Here is a 25,707-nt window from a genome sequence, read left to right as displayed (position 1 = left end):
CAGATGACTGAACTGCTCACTTTTGTGTCTGTGTCTGCAGGTATACAGACAAGGAGGCATACAAAGGTATGTCAATTGGTACTGGTATGTTTTGCAGACCACATTTACCATCCTCCTTCCTTACCGCTTCAATGAATATACCATAGGCCTCTACATTATGGACAAGGTATGTGTATGAAAACCATTATCAAAACAGTTTTTTTCCATTCACATTTACCACAAAAACCCGGGTATGAAAACTGTTGTGTGCATGTTTTGTTAATCATCTGTATAATAAAAAAGTGTTGGATTCACCTCCCTACACCTTTGATGAATATAACAGGAAACCTGTTCAATTACCATGCACTGCAAAATCATTCTGACTATGGCTACGGAGAACATCAACACTAACATCAACACGCCAGAGGATATACCATCACAATAACTCCTCCCTGGCATTTTCATTAGTTGTCATGTCAAACAACACTGCATTCAAAGTGTTCACTATTATCTTCTAACTATAGAATTAGTATAATCATTCTTGTTCCATGATTCAAATAGTTCACATAAGTGTTTTGATATAAATCACAAGTCAAATCGCAATTGCAACAATTAAGATTTTAGGTCTTACAGAGCAATCATATATAGATCAATTCCTAATAATAAATGATGCCAGAATGTAAAAAAAAAAAAGTATAATCTGTCCGATTCCCCAATGCTCATTGATAATGAAATCGCAGACTGGTTTTAAAAATATCAGCCAGGCTCCCCACAAGTGGATCCCTCCAGAACTCCAATAAACATGTGTGTGTGTGGGTAAACAAACATTTGGTGTTATTACAAAGGCAGGTATGATTGAATCTGTCCCTCTGTTGCTTGCAGATTGTTTCTATGTGACAGGTTCTGTCAAGACCTCTACAAATACTGTCAATCACACTAGGCTGGCAGTCACGTTCTATGTATGTTCAGGATGTTTTCGATTTTCTAAGGAAAGCACTGCCATAGTCATAAAATATATTTTGTGTGCGCAGTCACGTCTGTATGTATGATATCCTACTGGGCACACACTGGTTGAATCAATGTTGTTTCCACATCACCAACGTGGAATAGACGTTGAATTGATGTCTGTGCCCCGTGGAATGTCACATATGTTAATACAGCGGCATCTGTAGAGGCCTCCTAGTTTAAATAAAAATAAAATACCTTGACTTCTTTCTCATGCAGGATGCTGTCAGCTGTGCCATTTCATGATCAGTTCCTATGAGAAACTCATGCTGAAATGTCATGCGAGATTCATCAAACGTGCTTACCCACTGGGCACTGACATCAGTTCAATGTCTAGTTTTGATTTACATTTGGTAAAGTTGTCATCTAACGTCAATTCAGCGTGAAATTAAAAAAAAAAAGTTTAAAGTTGTGTGACAAAATTCCTTTATGTTGATTACTTTTTGGAAATCCAATTAGTTTTCCATGTTGATTCAACATTATCGCATAGATTTTGGGGGTTGAAATGATGTGGAAACAACGATGATTCAACCATTTTTCTTATCTTTTCGCAGGTTGATAGAGCTAAATATTCCTACTGTAAGAGTGTACACGTGTTCGTTAACCTTTCACGAGCCTCTACCCCGGGTCCGGGATCACCCCCCACCCCCCCCACACACTGATTAGCATAGCTAGCATAGCTTCACAAGTAGATAGTAGCATCTAAATATCATTAAATCACAAGTCCAAGACACCAGATGAAAGATACAGATCTTGTGAATAAAGCCACCATTTCAGATTTTTCAAATGTTTTACAGGGAAGACACAATATGTAAATCTATTAGCTAAACACGTTAGCAAAATACACCACTTTTCTAACTCCATCAGTTTCTTACTCCTTCAGGTGCTATCACCAATTCGGCTCAACTAAGATATTGATAGCCAATAACCTATAAAAAACCTCTTCAGATGACAGTCTGATAACATATTTATGGTATAGGATAGGTGTTGTTAGAAAAAAGTGCATATTTCAGGTAGAAATCACAGTTTACAATTGCACCGACCATCACAAATCGACTAGAATTACTAGATAGAGCAACGTGTATGACCAATTTACTCATCATAAAACATTTCATAAAAATAGACAAAGCATAGCAATGGAAAGACCCAGTTCTTGTGATTTCAGACCATATTTCAGATTTTCTAAGCGTTTTTCAGCGAAAACACAATAAATCGATAAGTTAGCATACCACATGTGCAAACGTTACCAGAGCATCGATTCCAGCCAAAGAGCGCTATAACGTAATCACCGCCAAAATATATTAATTTTTTCACTAACCTTCTCAGAATTCTTCAGATGACACTCCTGTAACATCATTTTACAACATACATATACAGTTTGTTCGAAAAGGTGCATATTTAGCCATACAAAACCGTGGTTACACAATAAAAATACTAGGAAATCAAGCCTCAATATGTCTGACGTCATCTATCAGAGTGATCTAGTTTAATTGAAAGCTAATCATATACTTGACTAAAAAATACAGGGTTGACAGGAATCGAAAGACAAATTAGTTCTTAATGCAACCGCTGATTTACATTTTTAAAATTATCCTTACTTTTCAATACAGGGTTCGCCAAGTGACGCGATAACAAACAAAATGGCGAAATATGCGTTTAAAATATTTCGACAGAACAACAATTTATCATATTAAATATTGCTTACTTTGAGCTGTTCTTCCATCATATTCTTGGGCAATGTATCCTTTCTATGTTATAAACGTCTTTTGGTCGATAGATGTCCTCTGTCCTTCGAAATGTCCACCACCAACGACCGACACCCCGAAACGTTTCCAAAGCTAAAAAGGGCACGACAAAGAAATTCCTCAAAATCGCACTAAACGGATATAAATTGCTATAAAACGGTTCAAATTAACTACATTATGATGTTTTTAACAACTATAACGACTGAAAACATGACCGGAGAAATCTAACTAGTTAAACAACGATTTGGAATGAGGCAGGTCCGATGCCTATCTTGCTTGTGGCGCGCGGAGAAGAGAGGGAGGTGCTCCCACGTTTTGTGGTTTTATATGGGCTGGGATTGTGCAATAGACTTCATTCAAAACGTGATGACGTACAGACACCCAGAGGAAGACGTAGGCAGTGTCGGTTTCTTCATAGCATTCACTGTCGCCTTAAAAACAGACCCCAGATCAGGGGTAAAAATTTCTGAAATCTGAACCCTGTCATGAAAAGTGCTGTAGAAATTGTTCTGTACCACTCAGAGACAAAATTCCAACTTCTATAGAAACTAGAAGGTGTTTTCTATCCAATAATAACAATAATATGCATATTGTACGATCAAGAATTTAGCACGAGGCAGTTTAATTTGGAGACCCAAATATGCTAATGCAGAACAGCACCCCCTATAGTTGCAAGAAGTTAACATAACACTGCGCACACATTTTACCATAGTTGGTTTGAGTTATGTTTATAGTTGGTTCTTTTTTCTAACTTAAACTATTAGTAATCTTAACATGAGCCCAATGGTCTCCACTCAAACTTTCTTGCTGCCGCACCTTTCCCTCCTTCCCCCAACTCCACCCCGTACCCCCCATTCCTTTCTCTCCCTCTCTTCTTCCCTCTGTTTGTGTGCATGCATATTGGAGCATACATTGATTGAATCAATGATGCTCATGAAGAAAACACTTTGGCTGGCAGACGGAAAACAGGTGAAATATAAAAAATGCCTGGGATTCCTTCCACGTCACAAGAAATGTTGTTTATTTGTGAGCCAAGCTGCAAAATTTAAATCAGATTTTCTAAATTAAACCCCTTACCTAAACCCTGCCTAACTTGTTCATTGAATTAATGTTATTGTGCCAAACTTGTATATATCACCTTTAAATTAATATTAATATTTTATTGTTTATAAAATTTCACATTAGCCAATTTTTACTTTACAGATTGGCCATATAGTGAGAATCCTCTGGAAACTAAACTTGTGTTGCAGAAATGTGTATTCATGTGTCAGAAAATATTTAACCTTTTGTCAATAGGGGGAGCTGTTAGCACTTAATTTTTTTACATTTCCAAATTAACTTGTTATGGCTGCAGGGGGCGTATTGAAAAACTGGAAAAAGGTGCCCATTTTCAAACGGCCTCGTACTCAATTCTTGCTCGTACAATATGCATATTATTATTACTATTGGATAGAAAACAATCTCTAGTTTCTAAAACCGTTTGAATTATGTCTGTGGGTGAACCAGAACTCTTTCTACAGTGAAAATCATGACAGGACATGCGAAGCTCTGAAAAATAGTCTCTGATCTCGGATCAGTTTTAAGCACTGTGTGTGCCCTATGGATCGAAATGAACTGCACCCGCCTTCCCCTGGATGTCAGTAACCAATGAGAAGTGGAATGGCGTCTCTACGTGTTTCTCAGAGTTTATAAAAGGCAATGGAGTGAGATGTCCCTTCTTTTGGACGCTCGCCAGGACGCAAGGGAGGACATCAGAATGGCATGCTCAAAAGCTCTCGTTATTGACCAAAGATCTATCCGTCTGTGATTTAATTCGATATAGGTGTTAGAAACATCATAACGAAGTTATTTGAAACCGATTTATATCAGTTTATGCGAGTATATTGCTATTTTTCGGAATTTCCTTAGTATTGCGTTTGAGGATTTGGACATGTGTGTGCCGTGTAGCTATCGTTAGCTGCTAGTTCCGAAGTTGAAGAGGTCGTTTTACAACAAAGCAACGATTCTTTTGGACAAAGGACACATTGCCCAAGATACTGATGGAAGCTCGTCCAAAAGTAAGAGTTATTTATGATTTTATTCCGTATTTATGTGGAAAAATGTAAACGCAGTTGTCGGCCATTTTTTGCGGCACTAGTCTGGCTGTAACTCACAATGTATGTCTAGTAACGTTAATTTTAAAAATCTAAATCAGCGGTTGCATTAATAACCAATGCATCTTTCATTAGCTGTCCAACCTGTATTTTTTTAGTCAATCTAATCGATAAATAATCGTAAACATAGGTGCCTTTCCAAGATGGCGCCGGCCAGAATGCATGCCATGTTTTGACAGATTACATTGCATAACCACGATTTGTGATGCTAAATATGCACATTTTCGAACAAACTCTATATGCATTGTGTAATATGATGTTACAGGACTGTCATCTAAAGAATTCTGAGAAGGTTAGTGAAAAAATTTATATATTTTGGTGGCGATAACGTTATCGCCCCTTTTGCATTGATTCAATGCTGGGGTGATGTTAGCTCATGTGGTATGCTAATATAACGATATATTGTGTTTTCGCTGTAAAACACTTAGAAAATCTGAAATATTGTCTGGATTCACAAGATCTGTGTCTTTCGATTGCTGTATGCTGTGTATTTTTCAGAAATGTTTTAGGATGAGTATTTTGGTAATTGACGTCGGTCTCTGTAATTATTCCGGCTGCTTCCAACGCTATTTCAGATTGCAGCTGCAATGTAGAACTGTGATTTATACCTGAAATATGCACATTTTTCAAAAGAAACATATGCTCTACCATAAATATGTTATCAGACTGTCATCTTATGAAGTTGTTTCTTGGTTAGTGGCTATATATATCTTTATTTAGTCGAATTAGTGATAGCTACTGATGGAGTAAAAAACTGGTGAAGTAAAAAAAGTGGTGTCTTTTGCTAACGTTAGCTGTACATAGTCCATCTGTAAACTACCCACCCAATTTACCTACCTCACCCCCCATACTGCTTTTATTTATTTACTTTTCTGCTCTTTTGCACACCAGTATCTCTTCTTGCACATGATCATCTGATGATTTATCACTCCAGTGTTAATCTGCTAAATTGTAATTATTCGATTTATTGCCTACCTCATGCCTTTTGCACACATTGTATATAGATTCTCTTTTTTTTCTACCATGTTATTGACTTGTTTATTGTTTACTCCATGTGTAACTCTGTGTTGTCTGTTCACACTGCTATGCTTTATCTTGGCCAGGTCGCAGTTGCAAATGAGAACTTGTTCTCAACTAGCCTACCTGGTTAAATAAAGGTGAAATAAAAAAATAAAAATAAAAAACGTGGTTAGCTAATAGATTTACATATTGTGTCTTCCCTGTAAAACATTTTAAAAATCAGAAATGATGGCTGGATTCATAAGATGTGTATCTTTCATCTGGTGTCTTGGACTTGTGATTTAATGATATTTAGATGCTTGTATTTACTTGTGACGCTATGCTAGGCTATGCTAGTCAGCTTTTTTACTGTGGGGGGTGCTGCCGGATCCGGGATGAGTACCAAGTAAAAGTTAAAGGTTGGTGTTGCTTTGCATTGGGAGTAGCACTGGGAATTGGCAGAAATATGTGGGTTGTGTATAATGAGTTAGAAGACAGAAATGTATGATAATGAACATGATTCCGATAGAGGGGGGAATATAGACTAATTTAATGAGTTGTAAAATGAGAAACTTGTATTGGAATATGGCACAAATATCACACCTTTTAGATCTGGCATGTGATTTCCAAGCAATTGTTGTAAATTAACATCTGCCTCGAGGTAGCAAGGCAACATTATTTTCCCCAAATACATGTGAAGGAAACAGGTTGTCTCTGATATATATATATATACAGTGGGGAGAACAAGTATTTGATACACTGCCGATTTTGCAGGTTTTCCTACTTACAAAGCATGTAGAGGTCTGTCATTTTTATCATAGGTACACTTCAACTGTGAGAGACGGAATCTAAAACAAAAATCCAGAAAATCACATTGTATGATTTGTAAGTAATTAATTTGCATTTTATTGCATGATATATGTATTTGATACATCAGAAAAGCAGAACTTAATATTTGGCACAAAAACCTTTGTTTGCAAATACAGAGATGTACGCTAACGACGCTGCACTTTGGTCCACTTCTTACGACGGCTGTGACAACACTACCTCACGTCCAGTGATAAAGTGGTCAAAAAATAATAACATCAGCGGGTAAATGTTGATCTTCAATTTCAATTAATAAACTAATATTCCCTATACTTTGAATGCATTTTTCCGCAAAAGGTGGGAACCTTTAAACTACCTCGTCATTGTGGCGCCAAAGCAAATCAGTAATTGACTCTCATTCTTGAGTTGGACTTTCCTTTAGAGAGAATATGGTTTCAACACACACACAAGAATACACGGACATATGGGACACACAGACATAATTAAGACTTTCCTGTAAAGTCTACAGTCCAAGGCCTCTGTAATAACACAGCAGACTAAAGTGGATTAATGCAATTTCCCAAAAGGAGGAATTTTCCAACCTGAAAATGTCATTAGAGCTTACACTCCCCGTCACTAACAAACATGAAAAATGTATTACATTAATTCAATTAAGCAAATTATTAAATATAAAGCGTGTCATTGAACGTTGTAACGAAGAAGCTGAGAGTCAAGAAGCAGGTGGTACGTTTAATAAAACAACAAACATGGAACGAGAACATAACAGTGGCGTCTTCACAAAAACAATTCTGAAAGGGGAAAGAACCTAAGGGAGTGCCAGATATAGGGGGGGTAATGGAGTCCAGGTGTGCCTCATGATGAAGTGCAGGTGTGCGTAATGATGGATGCCAGGACCGGTGGTTAGTATACCGGTGACGTTGAATACCGGAGGGGAGGAGCGGCAGTAGAAGTGACAGTAATCCCCCCCCCCCTCCCGATGTGCAGGTCCAGTCACAGGACGAAGCCGACCAGAGGGGCTGGCCCCGAGGACGGGGAGCAGGCGGCGAAGGTGGAAAGATCCAGAATGTCCTCCACCGGAACCCAACAGCACTCCTCTTGGACATACCCCTCCCAGTTCACCAGGTACTGGAGCCGACCCGACAACTTTGGGTGTCCATTAGGGATCTGACGGCATAGTCCGGGGGTCTGGTCCGGGGTCCATGGAGCCAGGGCCTGCTGAAAACCCAGAACCCAGAACACACTACAAAAATCACTGAAGATGGAGACACATATCTCCCTCACTAGCTTTAAGCACCAGCTGTCAGAGCAGCTCACAGATCACTGCACCTGTACATGGCCCATCTGTAAATAGCCCATACAACTACCCCATCCCCATACTGTATTTATTTATTTATCTTGCTCCTTTGCACCCCAATATCTCTACTTGCACATTCATCTTCTGGAAATCTAACATTCCAGTGTTTAATTGCTATATTGTAATTACTTTGGCCTATTTATTGCCTCACCTCCGTTATCTTACCTCATTTGCACACAATGTATATAGAATTTTATTTTATTTTTTTAAATTTCTACTGTATTATTGACTGTATGTTTGTTTATTCCATGTGTAACTGTGTTGTTGCATGTGTCGAACTGCTTTGCTTTATCTTGGCCAGGTCGCAGTTGTAAATGAGAACTTCTTCTCAACTAGCCTACCAGGTTAAATAAAGGTGAAATATATATATTTTTTAAATAGGTCAGACCCCCCTCGCTATCCAGGGGGGTTTCGTGGTGGACACCATCAGCTAGGGGACCAGGAACCACTGGCCTGAGAAGGGAGACATGAAAAGAATGTACAATACGGTAGTCAATGGGAAGCTGTAACATATAGATCACTTTATTGATCCTCCGGAGAACCTTGAATGGCACCACAAACCAGGGGCTCAGCTTCTTGCAGGGCAGGCAGAGTGGGAGGTTCCTGGTAGAGAGCCAGACATGATCCCCAGGATGGAACATGGGGGTCGTACTGTAGTGGCAGTCTGCCTGCTCCTTCTGACAGTGAATGGAGTGCTGGTGTCTCCTGTGAGCGTCGTCCCACTTCTGCATGCCTGAACCACTCATTAACCGCAGGAGCATCGGTCTGGTCCGGGGTCCATGGAGCCAGGGCCGGCTGAAAACTCAGAACACACTGGAAGGGGGCCAGCCCAGTGGAGGAGTGACGTAGGGAATCTGGGCGTACTCCGCCCATGTAAGGAATCGGGACCACTCTCCCTGCTGGTCTTGACGGTGACTCCTCAGGAACTTCCCCAGCTCCTGGTTCAGCCTCTCCACCTGCCCATTGGACTGAGGCCTGTACCCAGAAGTGAGGTTGACCGGAACCCCGAGCTTCTCCATAAAGGCTCTCCATACCCGTGATGTGAATTTGTGGCCACGGTCGGAGATGATGTCCTCCAGAATGCCATAATGCCGGAAGACCTGCTGGATAGTGCCTCAGCAACCTGGAGAGCAGTAGGGAGACCAGAGAGAGGGATACAATGACAAGATTTGGAAACCAAGGTAAAGACAGTTTCAGGTTGGATATTCAACAGATATTCACCTGTAGTTTTCCTTACGTCCACCAACAGGAGTTAGGGACCGTCAACATAGTGACAAATCAAATGTTTCAAATTTCAATAGCTCTTTAACCTTTACAGCCCCCCAACATTCCACTGAAAAGGCAGCGCGGGAAATTCAAAAATATTTTTTAGAAATATTTAACTTTCACACATTAACAAGTCCAGTAGAGCAAATGAAAGATAAACATCTTGTGAATTCAGCCAACATGTCCGATTTTTAAAATGTTTTACAGCGAAAACACAACATATATTTATGTTAGCTCACCACCAAATCCAAAAAAGCACAGACATTTTTTCACAGCAAAGATAGCTTTCACAAAACCCACAAATAGAGATAAAATTAGTCACTAACCTTTGAACATCTTAATCAGATGAGTCATATGACATCATGTTACACAATACATTTATGTTTTGTTCGATAATGTGCATATATATATTGAAAAAATCTCAGTTTACATTGGCGCGTTACGTGCAGTAATGTTTTGATTCCAAAACATCCGGTGATTTTGCAGAAATACTCATAATAAACATTGATAAAAGATGCAAGTGTTATTCACAGAATTAAAGATAAACTTATCCTCTATGCAACCGCTGTGTCAGATTTCCCCAAAAACTTTACGGAAAAATAATAATCTGAGAACGGCGCTCAGAGCACAATCCAGCCAAAGAAATAGTCGCCATTTTGGCGTCAACAGAAGCTACAAAAACACTATAAATATGCACTTACCTTCGAATAACTTCATCAGAAGGCACTCCCAGGATTCCCAGTTCGACAATAAACGACTGATTTGTTCCATAAAGCCCATCATTTAGCCACTTGTTGTTAGCATGTTCAGCCCAGTAATCCATTTTCATGACGCACGAGCAATCCCTCCAGACAAAAACTCAAAAAGTTCTGTTACAGGTCATAGAAACAAGTCAAATGATGTATGCATATTTAGGATGTTTTTTACATTAATCATCAATAAGGATCCAACCGGAGAATTTCATTGTCTGAAGAAAGAGCATTGGAACGAGAGCACTCTCTCTCGTGAGCGCGCAAAATGAGACTGAGAATTTCTGCAGACCCCTCAGTAAAATAGCTCCTATGAGCCCCTCCTTTATAGTAGAATCATATAACCAAAATCTAAAGACGGTGACATCTAGTGGAAGTCCTAGGAAGTGTTTGCACATCCATAACTAAAATGGGTATCATTTGGCACTGTTTTGAATATCGAGTTCTCACTTCCTGTTTGGATTTCTTCTCAGGTTTTTGTTTGCCAAATTAGTTATGTTATACTTACAGACATAATTCAAACAGTTTTAGAAACTTCAGAGTGTTTTCTATACAATAGTAATAATAATATGCATGTATTACCTTCTGGGACAGAGTAGGAAGAAATTCCGTTTGGGCACGCAATTCGTTCAAAGTGGAAATGCTGCCCCCTGTCCCGAAAAATTATTCCTAAAACTTTCAAAACTGGTTGTAGCTAACCCGATGGCATAGACACATTGCACACACTTTTTTTTGTAGATTTACATCTCGCACTATTTTAAATAATTTATTTACATTTTTGAATTTCAATAGCTCATTGGTCATATGACCTAGTGACTTCAAACAAGGTTCAAAATGTCCAATGACTACCCTTCTATATTGCACATTCTTGTTTGTGTACTGTAAAATCACGCGGTGTAACGGTCATTTTTCATAGTTTTAAATGTCAATAGCTCCTTGGTCATGTCAATTACATACATGAAGTGCACATTGTGGCATTTGCTGTATGATCGATGAGAAACTCCATATTGCAAATGTACGGTCCCTTACTAGATGTACGCGAATGTTTGCAAAATTCGCCGATGGCGGCGAGCCGTGCACCGGGGCCAGATCTTCCGAGAAGTCATCGAACGAAGTCTCTCGAACATTCGGTTATCGTTTTATAAAATAAAATAAAAATGGTAATTTTTCCGCTGTCCCGGTAAATTCCACCTGATGGCGAATGGAATCTTATTGCAAATGTACAAAACATCACCAATCACGACACGGCCATTTCTCCTAAACGGAAAAGACTTCGAAGACGAAACTTGGTGAACATAGGTTTGAACTAATGGGCTGTTAGCCTCGAAAAAGATGGCGTCGAGGCCTCAACGCTTTTGAGTTATGGCCATTTTTCAAGGATTAAAGGTCAAAAGCGAAAAATAGAGCGCTAATTTGACTGCTTCACATCAAAGTACATCAAATCAAATCAAATGTATTTGTATAGCTTCTTACACCAGCTGATATCTCAAAGTGCTGTACAGAAACACAGCCTAAAACCCCAACAGCAAGCAATGCAGGTGTAGAAGCACGGTGGCTAGGAAAAACTCCCTAGAATTTTTTATTTTTTTATTTATTTCACCTTTATTTAACCAGGTAGGCTAGTTGAGAACAAGTTCTCATTTGCAACTGCGACCTGGCCAAGATAAAGCATAGCAGTGTGAACAAACAACACAGAGTTACACATGGAGTAAACAATAAACAAGTCAATAACATGGTAGAAAAAAAAAGAGAATCTATATACAATGTGTGCAAGAGGCATGAGGTAGGCAATAAATCGAATAATTACAATTTAGCAGATTAACACTGGAGTGATAAATCATCAGATGATCATGTGCAAGAAGAGATACTGGTGTGCAAAAGAGCAGAAAAGTAAATAAATAAAAGCAGTATGGGGGGTGAGGTAGGTAAATTGGGTGGGTAGTTTACAGATGGACTATGTACAGCTGCAGCGATCGGTTAGCTGCTCGGATAGCAGATTTTTAAAGTTGTTGAGGGAGATAAAAGTCTCCAACTTCAGAGATTTTTGCAATTCGTTCCAGTCGCAGGCAGCAGAGAACTGGAAGGAAAGGCGTCCAAATGAGGTTTTGGCTTTAGGGATGATCAGTGAGATACACCTGCTGGAGCGCGTGTTGCAGGTGGGTGTAGCCATCGTGACCAGTGAACTGAGATAAGGCGGAACTTTACCTAGCATAGCCTTGTAGATGACCTGGAGCCAGTGGGTCTGACGACGAACATGTAGCGAGGGCCAGCCGACTAGGGCATACAGGTCGCAGTGGTGGGTCGTATAAGGTGCTTTAGTAACAAAACGAATGGCACTGTGATAAACTGCATCCAGTTTGCTGAGTAGAGTATTGGAAGCTATTTTGTAGATGACATCGCCGAAGTCGAGGATCGGTAGGATAGTCAGTTTTACTAGGGTAAGTTTGGCGGCGTGAGTGAAGGAGGCTTTGTTGCGGAATAGAAAGCCGATTCTTGCTTTGATTTTGGATTGGAGATGTTTGATATGAGTCTGGAAGGAGAGTTTGCAGTCTAGCCAGACACCTAGGTACTTATAGATGTCCACATATTCTAGGTCGGAACCGTCCAGGGTGGTGATGCTAGTCGGGCGTGCGGGTGCAGGCAGCGAGCGGTTGAAAAGCATGCATTTGGTTTTACTAGCGTTTAACTTCTTGCAACTATAGGGGGTGCTGTTCCGCATTAGCATATTTGGGTCTCCAAATTAAACTGCCTCGTGCTAAATTCTTGATCGTACAATATGCATATTATTGTTATTATTGGATAGAAAACACCTTCTAGTTTCTATAGAAGTTGGAATTTTGTCTCTGAGTGGTACAGAACAATTTCTACAGCACTTTTCATGACAGGGTTCAGATTTCAGAAATTTTTACCCCTGATCTGGGGTCTGTTTTTAAGGCGACAGTGAATGCTATGAAGAAACCGACACTGCCTACGTCTTCCTCTGGGTGTCTGTACGTCATCACGTTTTGAATGAAATCGATGGGACATTCACAGCCATTATAAAACCACAAAATGTTTAGGGACCGCCCTTTCTCGTCGTGCGCCTGAAGCGTGAAGGCCATCGGACTTGCCTCGTTCCAAATCGTTTTCTAACCAGCAATATTTCTCCGGTCATGTTTTCAGTCGTTATAGTTGTTAAAAACATCATAATGTAGTTAATTTGAACCGTTTTATAGCAATTTATATCCGTTTAGTGCGATTTTGAGGAATTTCTTTGTCGTGCCCTTTTTAGCTTTGGAAACGTTTCGGGGTGTCGGTCGTTGGTGGTGGACATTTCGAAGGACAGAGGACATCTATCGACCAAAAGACGTTTATAACATAGAAAGGATACATTGCCCAAGAATATGATGGAAGAACAGCTCAAAGTAAGCAATATTTAATATGATAAATTGTTGTTCTGTCGAAATATTTTAAACGCATATTTCGCCATTTTGTTTGGTATAGCTTCACCTGGCGAACCCTGTATTGAAAAGTAAGGATAATTTTAAAAATGTAAATCAGCGGTTGCATTAAGAACTAATTTGTCTTTCGATTCCTGTCTACCCTGTATTTTTTAGTCAAGTATATGATTAGCTTTCAATTAAACTAGATCACTCTGATAGATGACGTCAGACATATTGAGGCTTGATTTCCTAGTATTTTTATTGTGTAACCACGGTTTTGTATGGCTAAATATGCACCTTTTCGAACAAACTGTATATGTATGTTGTAAAATGATGTTACAGGAGTGTCATCGGAAGAATTCTGAGAAGGTTAGTGAAAAAATTAATATCTTTTGGCGGTGATTACGTTATAGCGCTCTTTGGCTGGAATCGATGCTCTGGTAACGTTTGCACATGTAGTATGCTAACTTATCGATTTATTGTGTTTTCGCTGAAAAACGCTTAGAAAATCTGAAATATGGTCTGAAATCACAAGAACTGGGTCTTTCCATTGCTATGCTTTGTCTATTTTTATGAAATGTTTTATGATGAGTAAATTGGTCATACACGTTGCTCTATCTAGTAATTCTAGTGGATTTGTGATGGTCGGTGCAATTGTAAACTGTGATTTCTACCTGAAATATGCACTTTTTTCTAACAAAAACTATCCTATACCATGAATATGTTATCAGACTGTCATCTGATGGTTTTTTTTATAGGTTATTGGCTATCAATATCTTAGTTGAGCCGAATTGGTGATAGCACCTGAAGGAGTAAGAAACTGATGGAGTTAGAATAGTGGTGTATTTTGCTAACGTGTTTAGCTAATAGATTTACATATTTTGTCTTCCCTGTAAAACATTTTAAAAATCTGAAATGGTGGCTTTATTCACAAGATCTGTATCTTTCATCTGGTGTCTTGGACTTGTGATTTAATGATATTTAGATGCTACTATCTACTTGTGAAGCTATGCTAGCTATGCTAATCAGTGTGTGGGGGGTGGGGGGTGCTCCCGGATCCGGGGTTAGTAGCCGTGAAAGGTTAAGAGCAGTTGGAGGCCACGGAAGGAGTGTTGTATGGCATTGAAGCTCGTTTGGAGGTTAGATAGTACAGTGTCCAAGGAAGGGCCGGAAGTATATAGAATGGTGTCGTCTGCGTAGAGGTGGATCAGGGAATCGCCCGCAGCAAGAGCAACATCATTGATGTATACAGAGAAAAGAGTCGGCCCGAGAATTGAACCCTGTGGTACCCCCATAGAGACTGCCAGAGGACCGGACAACATGCCCTCCGATTTGACACACTGAACTCTGTCTGCAAAGTAGTTGGTGAACCAGGCAAGGCAGTCATTAGAAAAACCGAGGCTACTGAGTCTGCCGATAAGAATATGGTGATTGACAGAGTCGAAAGCCTTGGCCAGGTCGATGAAGACGGCTGCACAGTAATGTCTTTTATCGATGGCGGTTATGATATCGTTTAGTACCTTGAGCGTGGCTGAGGTGCACCCATGACCGGCTCGGAAACCGGATTGCACAGCGGAGAAGGTACGGTGGGATTCGAGATGGTCAGTGATCTGTTTGTTGACTTGGCTTTCGAAGACCTTAGATAGGCAGGGCAGGATGGATATAGGTCTGTAACAGTTTGGGTCCAGGGTGTCTCCCCCTTTGAAGAGGGGGATGACCGCGGCAGCTTTCCAATCCTTGGGGATCTCAGATGATACGAAGGAGAGGTTGAACAGGCTGGTGATAGGGGGTGCGACAATGGCGGCGGACAGTTTCAGAAATAGGGGGTCCAGATTGTCAAGCCCAGCTGATTTGTATGGGTCCAGGTTTTCCAGCTCTTTCAGAACATCTGCTATCTGGATTTGGGTAAAGGAGAAGCTGGGGAGGCTTGGGCGAGTAGCAGCGGAGGGGACGGGGCTGTTGGCCAAGGTTGGAGTCGCCAGGAGGAAGGCATGGCCAGCCATTGAGAAATGCTTGTTGAAGTCTTCGATTATCACGGATTTATCGGTGGTGACCGTGTTACCTAGCCTCAGTGCAGTGGGCAGCTGGGAGGAGGTGCTCTTGTTCTCCATGGACTTTACAGTATCCCAGAACTTTTTGGAGTTAGAGCTACAGGATGCAAATTTCTGCTTGAAAAAGCTGGCCTTTGCTTTCCTGACTGACTGCGTGTATTGGTTCCTGACTTCCCTGAACAGTTGCATATCGCGGGGGCTCTTCGATGCTATTGCAGTTCGCCACAGGATGTTTTTGTGCTGGTCGAGGGCAGTCAGGTCTGGAGTGAACCAGGGGCTATATCTGTTCTTGGTTCTGCATTTTTTGAACGGAGCATGCTTGTCTAATATGGTGAGGAAGTAACATTTAAAGAATGACCAGGCATCCTCAACTGACGGGATAAGGTCAATATCCTTCCAGGGAACCCGGGCCAGGTCGATTAGAAAGGCCTGCTCGCAGAAGTGTTTTAGGGAGCGTTTGACAGTGATGAGGGGTGGTCGTTTGACCGCGGACCCGTGGCGGATACAGGCAATGAGGCAGTGATCACTGAGATCTTGATTGAAGACAGCAGAGGTATATTTGGAGGGCAGGTTGGTCAGGATAATGTCTATTAGGGTGCCCATGTTTACGGATTTAGGGTTGTACCTGGTGGGTTCCTTGATGATTTGTGTGAGATTGAGGGCATCAAGCTTGGATTGTAGGACTGCCGGGGTGTTAAGCATATCCCAGTTTAGGTCACCTAACAGAACAAACTCTGAAGCTAGATGGGGAGCGATCAATTCACAGATGGTGTCCAGGGCACAGCTGGGAGCTGAGGGGGGTCGGTAGCAGGCGGCAACAGTGAGAGACTTATTTCTGGAGAGATTAATTTTTAAAATTAGAAGTTCGAACTGTTTGGGCATAGACCTGGAAAGTATGACAGAACTTTGCAGGCTATCTCTGCAGTAGATTGCAACTCCTCCCCCTTTGGCAGTTCTATCTTGACGGAAAGTGTTATAGTTGGGTATGGAAATCTCAGAATTTTTGGTGGCCTTCCTAAGCCAGGATTCGGACACGGCAAGGACATCAGGGTTGGCAGAGTGTGCTAAAGCGGTGAGTAAGGCAAACTTAGGGAGGAGGCTTCTGATGTTGACATGCATGAGGCCAAGGCTTTTTCGATCACAGAAGTCAACAAATGAGGGTGACTGGGGACATGCAGGGCCTGGGTTTACCTCCACATCACCCGAGGAACAGAGGAGTAGTAGGATGAGGGTGCGGCTAAAGGCTATCAAAACTGGTCGCCTAGAGCGTTGGGGACAAAGAATAAAAGGAGCAGATTTATGGGCGTGGTAGAATAGATTCTGGGCATAATGTGCAGACAGGGGTATGGTGGGGCGTGGGTACAGCGGAGGCAAGCCCAGGCACTGGGTGATGATAAGAGAGGTTGTATCTCTGGACATGCTGGTCTCAATGGGTGAGGTCACCGCATGTGTGGGGGGTGGGACGAAGGGGGTATCAGAGGTACGGAGAGTGGAACTACGGGGTCCATTGCAAACCAAAACAATGATAGCTAGCCTGAACAACAGTATGCAAGGCATATTGATATTTGAGGGAGACATACAATAAGGCATAAAGTGATTGCAGGTCTTGATTGGGAGAGCTAGCTAAAACAACAGGTGAGATAACAGCAGCTAGTCAGTTAACACAGCAGCAGCAGGTAAAAATGGCGACGGCTAGGCAGAGAGGGTCGGATTAACTACACACAGATCCTGAGTTAACCTGTTTAGGATGGGGGCGCTGTTGTGACTATTTATGCTAATCGTGTAATTTTTGAAACGGCTTCCCACAAAGTTCTTGATCGTACAATATGCATATTATTATTATTATTGGATAGAAAACAGTCTATAGTTTCTATAGGAGTTGAAATTTTGTCTCTAAGTGGAACAGAGCCCATTCTACAGCAATTTCCCTGACATGGAGTCAGATTTCAGAAATTTTGGCCACTGTTCTGGAGTCAGTTAAAAGGGCACTGTTATTGCTATGACTATACGGACACTGCTTACGTCTTCCCCTGGATGTCTTTACGTGATGACGATTTGAATGGGGTCGATTGCGCGTTCACAGGCACTATAAATTAAAAAACCCTGAGGCTAGTCACTCTTTTGGAGCTGCGTCATGCGCCTAGAGGACACCGACCCGCACCTGTTCCAAGCATTAGTGGAGGGAGTAATATTACTCTGGTCATGTTTCTACTCGTTATGGGAGTTAAAAACATCATAAGGTAGTTAATTTAAAGCGTTTTATAGCAATTTATATCCGTTTAGTGCGATTTTGGGACATTTATTTCTGAAACGCTGTGAATTGCTGGGCACGCTTCCAGTTCATCCCGAACGCAGTTGGCATTTCCACATGGCAAGAGGACAGCTTTCCACCAAAAGACGATTGGACCCAAGAAAGGATCCTTTGCCCAAGATACTGATGGAAGAACAGCTCAAAGTAGGACATTTTTATTATGATAAATCGTGTTTCTGTCGAAAAATGTTAGTGGCTTAGGACGCCATGTTTTTTGACGTAGCTTCGCTTGGCGCAAGCTGTATTGAAAAGTAAGGATAATTTAAAAAATGTAATTCCGCGATTGTATTAAGAATTAAATTGTCTATCAATCCCTGTCCACCCTATATTTTTTAGTCACGTTTATGAGTATTTATGTATAAGAGTAGATCACTGTCTAAGTGGCGCACAGACATTTTCTGACCAGCTGAGCTACATTTCACATTGTCTAACCATGATTTTGGTGGCTAAATATAAACATTTTCGATCAAACTCTATATGGATTGTGTAATATGATGTTACAGGAGTGTCATCTGAAGAATTCTGAGAAGGTTAGTGAAAAAATTAATATATTTTGGCGATGTTTACTTTTATCGCTCACTTTGGCTAGAATCAATGCTGGGCTGCTATGTGCTATGTGCTATGCTAATATAACGATTTATTGTGTTTTCGCTGTAAGACACTTAGAAAATCTGAAATATTGTCTGTATTCACAGGATCTGTGTCTTTCGATTAGTGTATGCTGTGTATTTTTACGAAATGTTTGATGATTAGTAAGTAGGTAAACACGTTGCTCAATGTAGTTTTTCTAGTCCATTTGTGACGGTGGGTGCAATTGTAACCTATGCCATCTACCTGAAATATGCACTTTTTTCTAACAAAACCTATCCCATACCATAAATATGTTATCAGACTGTCATCTGATGAGTTTTTTTCTTGGTTAGGGGCTATAAATATCTTAGTTTAGCCGAATTGGTGATAGCTACTGGTGTTGGTGGACAAATAAAAGATGGTGGATTATGCTAATGTGTTTTTAGGTAATAGATGTACATCTTTACATATTGTGTCTTCCCTGTAAAACATTTTAAAAATCGGACATGTTGGCTGGATTCACAAGATCTGTGTCTTTCATTAGCTGTATTGGACTTTAATGTGTGAAAGTTAAATATTTTAAAAAAATATTTTTTTTGAATTTCGCGGCACTGGTTTTTCAGTGGGGGTGGGGGGGGAGTGCCGCTAGCGGCACCCTCATCCTAGACAGGTTAAAGCACAGAGCCGACAGATAAAACACAAATAAACGGAATGGAGTACCGTGAATTAATGGACAGTCAAGCAAGCATCAGCTATGTAGCCAAGTGATCATAGTGTCCAAGGGGCAGCCGTAGATGGAGTAGTGAGGCCTCCACTAAGCTAGCCCGCGGCGTAAGATTGTTCGATAGACCTGTTCAGATAGCAGCCGATATGCTCAAGACAGCTAACGATTAGCGGGCCGCAGTTAGCATATGGGCGTTCAGGTTACGTCGCGATGGAGGGGCCAGTTGAATTACTCCCTCGGGCAGATAACGTCGGTATCCCAGTCGTGAAGGCCCGGTGGGGCTCCGCATCGGCAGTAAAACGGGTCCGGATAGGTAATTGTAGCCCAGGAGTGGCTGATGGAACTCTTCAGCTGGCTAGCTCCGGGATAATTGGTGTTTGCTCCGGAATTGATGTTAGCCAATAGTCACTCGGATAGCAGCTAGTTAGCTGCAAGATCCAGGTGTAAATGTCCAGAGATTGCGGTAAAAATCCGGGGATATGGAGAGAAAATAGGTCTGGTATGCTCTGGTCTGAGTCGCGTTGTACAAAACTGGCAATAGTTTTCAGAGCTAAAGGATAGCTGATAAGCGCTAGCTGTGGTTAGCTGAACTACTCACGTTAGCTTGTGAGCTGGCTAACTTCTGGCTAGATGAATAACTCCCTCGGGCAGATTACGTCGGTATCCCAGTCGTGAAGGCCCGGCGGGGCTCCGCATCGGCAGTAAAACGGGTCCGGATAGGTGATAGTAGCCCAGGAGTGGCTGATGGAACTCTTCAGCTGGCTAGCTCCGGGATAATTGGTGTTTGCTCCGGAATTGATGTTAGCCAATAGTCACTCGGATAGCAGCTAGTTAGCTGCAAGGTCCAGGTGTAAATGTCCAGAGCTTGCGGTAAAAATCCGGGGATATGGAGAGAAAATAGGTCTGGTATGCTCTGGTCTGAGTCGCGTTGTACAAAACAGGCAATAGTTTTCAGAGCTAAAGGATAGCTGATAAGCGCTAGCTGTGGTTAGCTGAACTACTCACGTTAGCTTGTGAGCTGGCTAACTACTGGCTAGCTTCTGTTGTAGATTTCGGATACGAGGTGAATAATACCTTTGAGGAGAAAAAAGCAGATCCGCACCACATTTGGTGAGGTAGGTTGCAGGAGAGTGTTTTGAAGTTGAGTTAAGAAGAAAAAATATATATATAAAAAGAAATGCGAAGAAAAATATATAAAAAATATATACACGGGACAGGACGAGGACAAAGGACATCTGACTGCTACGCCATCTTGGATCTAGAAAGGCCAAAACCTAGGAAGAAACCTAGAGAGGAACCAGGCTATGAGGTGTGGCCAGTCCTCTTCTGGCTGTGCCGGGTGGAGAATATAACGGAACATGGCCAAGATGTTCAAATGTTCATAAATGACCAGCATGGTCAAATAATAATAATTACAGTTGTCGAGGGTGCAACAAGTCAGCACCGCAGGAGTAAATGTGAGTTGGCTTTTCATAGCCGATCATTAAGAGTATCTCTACCGCTCCTGCTGTCTCTAGAGAGTTGAAAACAGCAGGTCTGGGACAGGTAGCAGGTCCGGTGAACAGGTCAGGGTTCCATAGCTGCAGACAGAACAGTTGAAACTGGAGCAGCAGCAGGGCCAGGTGGACTGGGGCATGGTCCTAGGGCTCAGGTCCTCCGAGAGAGAGAAAGAAAGAAAAAGAGAAAGAGAGAATTAGAGAGAGCATACTTATTAAATTCACACAGGACACATGATAAGACAGGGACACAGGGAGGCTAGCACTGGAGTAATATTATATTTTTGGGGGGTTCTAGTCAGGATTCTAGCAGCTGTATTTAGAACTAACTGAAGTTTATTTAGTGCTCTATCCGGGTAGCCGGAAAGTAGAGCATTGCAGTAGTCTAACCTAGAAGTAACAAAAGCATGGATACATTTTATCATCATCATTTATGGACAGAAAGTTTCTGATTTTTGCAATGTTACGTAGATTGAAAAAAGCTGTCCTTGAAACAGTCTTAATATGTTCGTCAAAAGAGAGATCAGGGTCCAGAGTAACGCCGAGGTCCTTCACAGTTTTATTTGAGACGACTGTACAACCATCAAGATTAATTGTCAGATTCAACAGAAGATATCTTTGTTTCTTGGGACCTAGAACAAGCATCTCTGTTGTGTCCGAGTTTAAAAGTAGAACGTTTGCAGCCATCCACTTCCTTTTGTCTGAAACACAGGCTTCTAGCGATTGCAATTTTGGGGCTTCACCAGGTTTCATTGAAATGTACAGCTGTGTGTCATCCGCATAGCAGTGAAAGTTAACATTATGTTTTCGAATTACATCTCCAAGAGGTAAAATACACTGCTCAAAAAAATAAAGGGAACACTTAAACAACACAATGTAACTCCAAATCAATCACACTTTTGTGAAATCAAACTGTCCACTTAGGAAGCAACACTGATTGACAATAAATTTCACATGCTGTTGTGCAAATGGAATAGACAAAAGGTGGAAATTATAGGCAATTAGCAAGACACCCCCAATAAAGGAGTGGTTCTGCAGGTGGTGACCACAGACCACCTCTCAGTTCCTATGCTTCCTGGCTGATGTTTTGGTCACTTTTGAATGCTGGCGGTGCTTTCACTCTAGTGGTAGCATGAGACGGAGTCTACAACCCACACAAGTGGCTCAGGTAGTGCAGCTCATCCAGGATGGCACATCAATGCGAGCTGTGGCAAGAAGGTTTGCTGTGTCTGTCAGCGTAGTGTCCAGAGCATGGAGGCGCTACCAGGAGACAGGCCAGTACATCAGGAGACGTGGAGGAGGCCGTAGGAGGGCAACAACCCAGCATCAAGACCGCTACCTCCGCCTTTGTGCAAGCAGGAGCACTGCCAGAGCCCTGCAAAATGACCTCCAGCAGGCCACAAATGTGCATGTGTCAGCATATGGTCTCACAAGGGGTCTGAGGATCTCATCTCGGTACCTAATGGCAGTCAGGCTTCGTCAGGACTTCCAACAGCCGAAGCTAAGTAGTAACATTAACATGATGCCTTCTAATTGCAGTCGCTGTACTCATAATATATAGGAGAACGATCGCCTTACGGCGAGGATAGCTGTGCTGCAAGCCCAGTTTCAGACGCAATCGCTAGGCAAGGCTAATTTCAGTGTAGGAAAGGATGAAAAAGTGTCTGTGCCACCAGTAAGTACAGATAGTAACATTAGTACAAATCCCCTCGCACAGTCCCCGCAGCCGGACAACTTTCTCATGGCTTCTGGAGGGAAATGCTGTAGGAATGCTCAACCGGTGTCGCTCATTCATCCGACAGAAACTTTCAACCGGTTTTCCCCATTAAGCAGCGAGTCGGAGTCTGAGCCTTCTCTTGTCTCTACTCCTCGCGTTACGGGGTCTGAGACGCCGAAGCTTCCCACCATTAGCTCTGACAAACTGAAAACCCTAGTCATTGGCGACTCCATTACCCACAGTATTAGACTTAAAACGAATCATCCAACGATCATACACTGTTTACCAGGGGGCAGGGCTACCGACGTTAAGGCTAATCTGAAGATGGTGCTGGCTAAAGCTAAATCTAGTGAGTGTATAGAGATATTGTTATCCACGTCGGGCACCAACGACGTTAGGATGCAACAGTCAGAGGTCACCAAGCGCAACAAAGCTTCAGCCTGTAAATCAGCTAGAAAGATGTGTCGGCATTGAGTAATTGTCTCTGGCCCCCTCCCAATTAGGGGGAGTGATGAGCTCTACAGCAGAGTCTCAACTCAATCGCTGGTTGAAAACTGTTTGCTGACCCTCCAAAAAGATAGAATTTGTAGACAATTGGCCCTCTTTCTGGGACTCACCCACAAACAGGACCAAGCCTAGTCTGTTGAGGAGTGAAGGACTCCATTCTAGCTGGTGTAACCGATGTGAAATGGCTAGTTAGCGGTGGTGCGCGCTAATAGCGTTTCAATCGGTGACGTCACTCGCTTTGAGACCTTGAAGTAGTGGTTCTCCTTGCTCTGCAAGGGCCGCGGCTTTAACAGAGCGAAGGGTAACGATGCTTCGTGGGTAACTGTTGTCGATGTGTGCAGAGGGTCCCTGGTTCACGCCCGTCGGGGCGAGGGGATGGACTAAAGTTATACTGTTACATTGATGCTGTTGACCCGGATCACTGGTTGCTGCAGAAAAGGAGGAGGTCGAAAGGGGGGTGAGTGTAACAGATGTGAAATGGCTAGCTAGTTAGCGGTGGTGCGCGCTAATAGCGTTTCAATCGGTCACGTCACTCGCTTTGAGACCTTGAAGTAGTGGTTCCCCTTGCTCTGCAAGGGCCGTGGCTTTTGTGGAGCGATGGGTAACGATACTTCGTGGGTGACTGTTGTTGATGTGTGCAGAGGGTTCCTGTTTCACGCCCGGGTCGGGGCGAGGGGACGGACTAAAGTTATACTGTTACCCTGGAGGGGTGCTCTCATCTTATCTACGAACATAGACAGGGCTCTAACTCCACTAGCTCCACAATGAAATAGGGTGCAGGCCAGGCAGCAGGCTGTTAGCCACCTTGCCAGCTTAGTGGAGTCTGCCACTAGCACAGTCAGTGTAGTCAGCTCAGCTATCCCCATTGAGACCGTGTCTGTGCCTCGACCTAGGTTGGGCAAAACTAAACATGGTGGTGTTCGCCTTAGCAATCTCACTAGAATAAAGACCTCCATTACTGCCATTATTGAAAGAGATCGTGATACCTCACATCTCAAAATAGGGCTACTTAATGTTAGATCCCTCACTTCAAAGGCAGTTATAGTCAATGAACTAATCACTGATCATAATCTTGATGTGATTGGCTTGACTAAAACATGGCTTAAGCCTGATGAATTTACTGTGTTGAATGAGGCCTCACCTCCTGGTTACACTAGTGACAATATCCCCCGTGCATCCCGCAAAGGCGGAGGTGATGCTAACATTTACGATAGCAAATTTCAATAAAAAAAAAAAAACCGACTTTTTCGTCTTTTGAGCTTCTAGTCATGAAATCTATGCAGCCTACTCAATCACTTATTATAGCGACTGTTTACAGGCCTCCTGGGCCATATACAGCATTCCTCACTGAGTTCCCTGAATTCCTATCGGACCTTGTAGTCATAGCAGATAATATTCAAATTTTTGGTGATTTTAGTATTCACATGGAAAAGTCCACAGACCCACTGCAAAAGTATTTCGGAACCATCATCAACTCAGTTGGTTTTGTCCAACATGTCTCTGGACCTACTCACTGTCACAGTCATACTCTGGACCTAGTTTTGTCCCATGGAACAAATGTTGTGGATCTTAATGTTTTTCCTCATAATCCTGGACTATCGGACCACCGTTTTGTTACGTTTGCAATCGCAACAAATAATCTGCTCAGACCCCAACCAAGGAGTGTCAAGAGTCATGCTATAAATTCTCAGACAACCCAAAGATTCCTTGATGCCCTTCCAGACTCCCTCTGCCTACCCAAGGACGTCAGAGGACAAAAATCAGTTAACCACCTAACTGAGGAACTCCATTTAACCTTGCGCAATATCCTAGATGCAGTTGCACACCTAAAAACTAAAAACATTTGTCATAAGAAACTAGCTCCCTGGTATACAGAAAATACCCGAGCTCTGAAACAAGCTTCCAGAAAATTGGAACGGAAATGGCGCCACACCAAACTGTAAGTCTTCCGACTAGCTTGGAAAGACAGTACCGTGCAGTATCGAAGAGCCCTCACTGCTGCTCGATCATCCTATTTTTCCAACTTAAAGAATAACCAGGTATCCTCTACTGGCGGAATGAGGTCAATATCTTTCCAGGATACACGGGCCAGGTCGATTAGAAAGGTCTGCTCGCTGAAGTGTTTTAGGGAGCTTTTGACTGTGATGAGCGGTGGTCGTTAGACCGCGGACCCATTACGGATGCAGGCGATGAGGCAATGATCTCTGAGATCTTGGTTGAAGACAGCAGAGGTGTATTTACAGGACAGGTTGGTCAGGATGATGTCTATGAGGGTGCCTGAGTTTATGGATTTGGGGTTGAACCTGGTGGGTTCCATGATAATTTGGGTGAGATTGAGGGCATCTAGTCAAGGTCAGTAATTAGTACTTTTTTTTTTGGCATTGATGCATTGTCTTCTAACTGTCTAAGAATAGGATCCAAAGTGTTAGGAAATATTTGTTCCAATAAATACAAAGAGGATGTCTCTCCTCCTACCTCTGGCAATTTAGTCAGACTGCCAGACTGTGCACCACAGAGCCAATCAGGAGAAAATACATACAGGTCAATGGTGAGATTGAAAGTCAAGGGGTGTGTCTGTGCCTTTTGGATTATTCTCTCTTTACAGAGAACCCTGTGGTTCAAGACAAGAGCTACCCTTCCCCTTTCAGTCTGCTTTGCGCATGTCTGAAAGTGACAGAGCCAGCAGCCAAGAGAGTTTTTCACAGTATGTCATAAAAAATATTACATTTATGAATGTATGTAAAACGCTAATATGTATTAGATCCTGTACAATGAAATAACTAAGACCTGAATTTGAATGCAGCATTTTCCGATTCTTCCTTCTCTTTCTG

Source organism: Salvelinus alpinus, chromosome 23 (genome assembly GCF_045679555.1).
Source record: "Salvelinus alpinus chromosome 23, SLU_Salpinus.1, whole genome shotgun sequence".
Taxonomy (NCBI): domain Eukaryota; kingdom Metazoa; phylum Chordata; class Actinopteri; order Salmoniformes; family Salmonidae; genus Salvelinus; species Salvelinus alpinus.
This window is presented reverse-complemented; position numbering follows the sequence as displayed.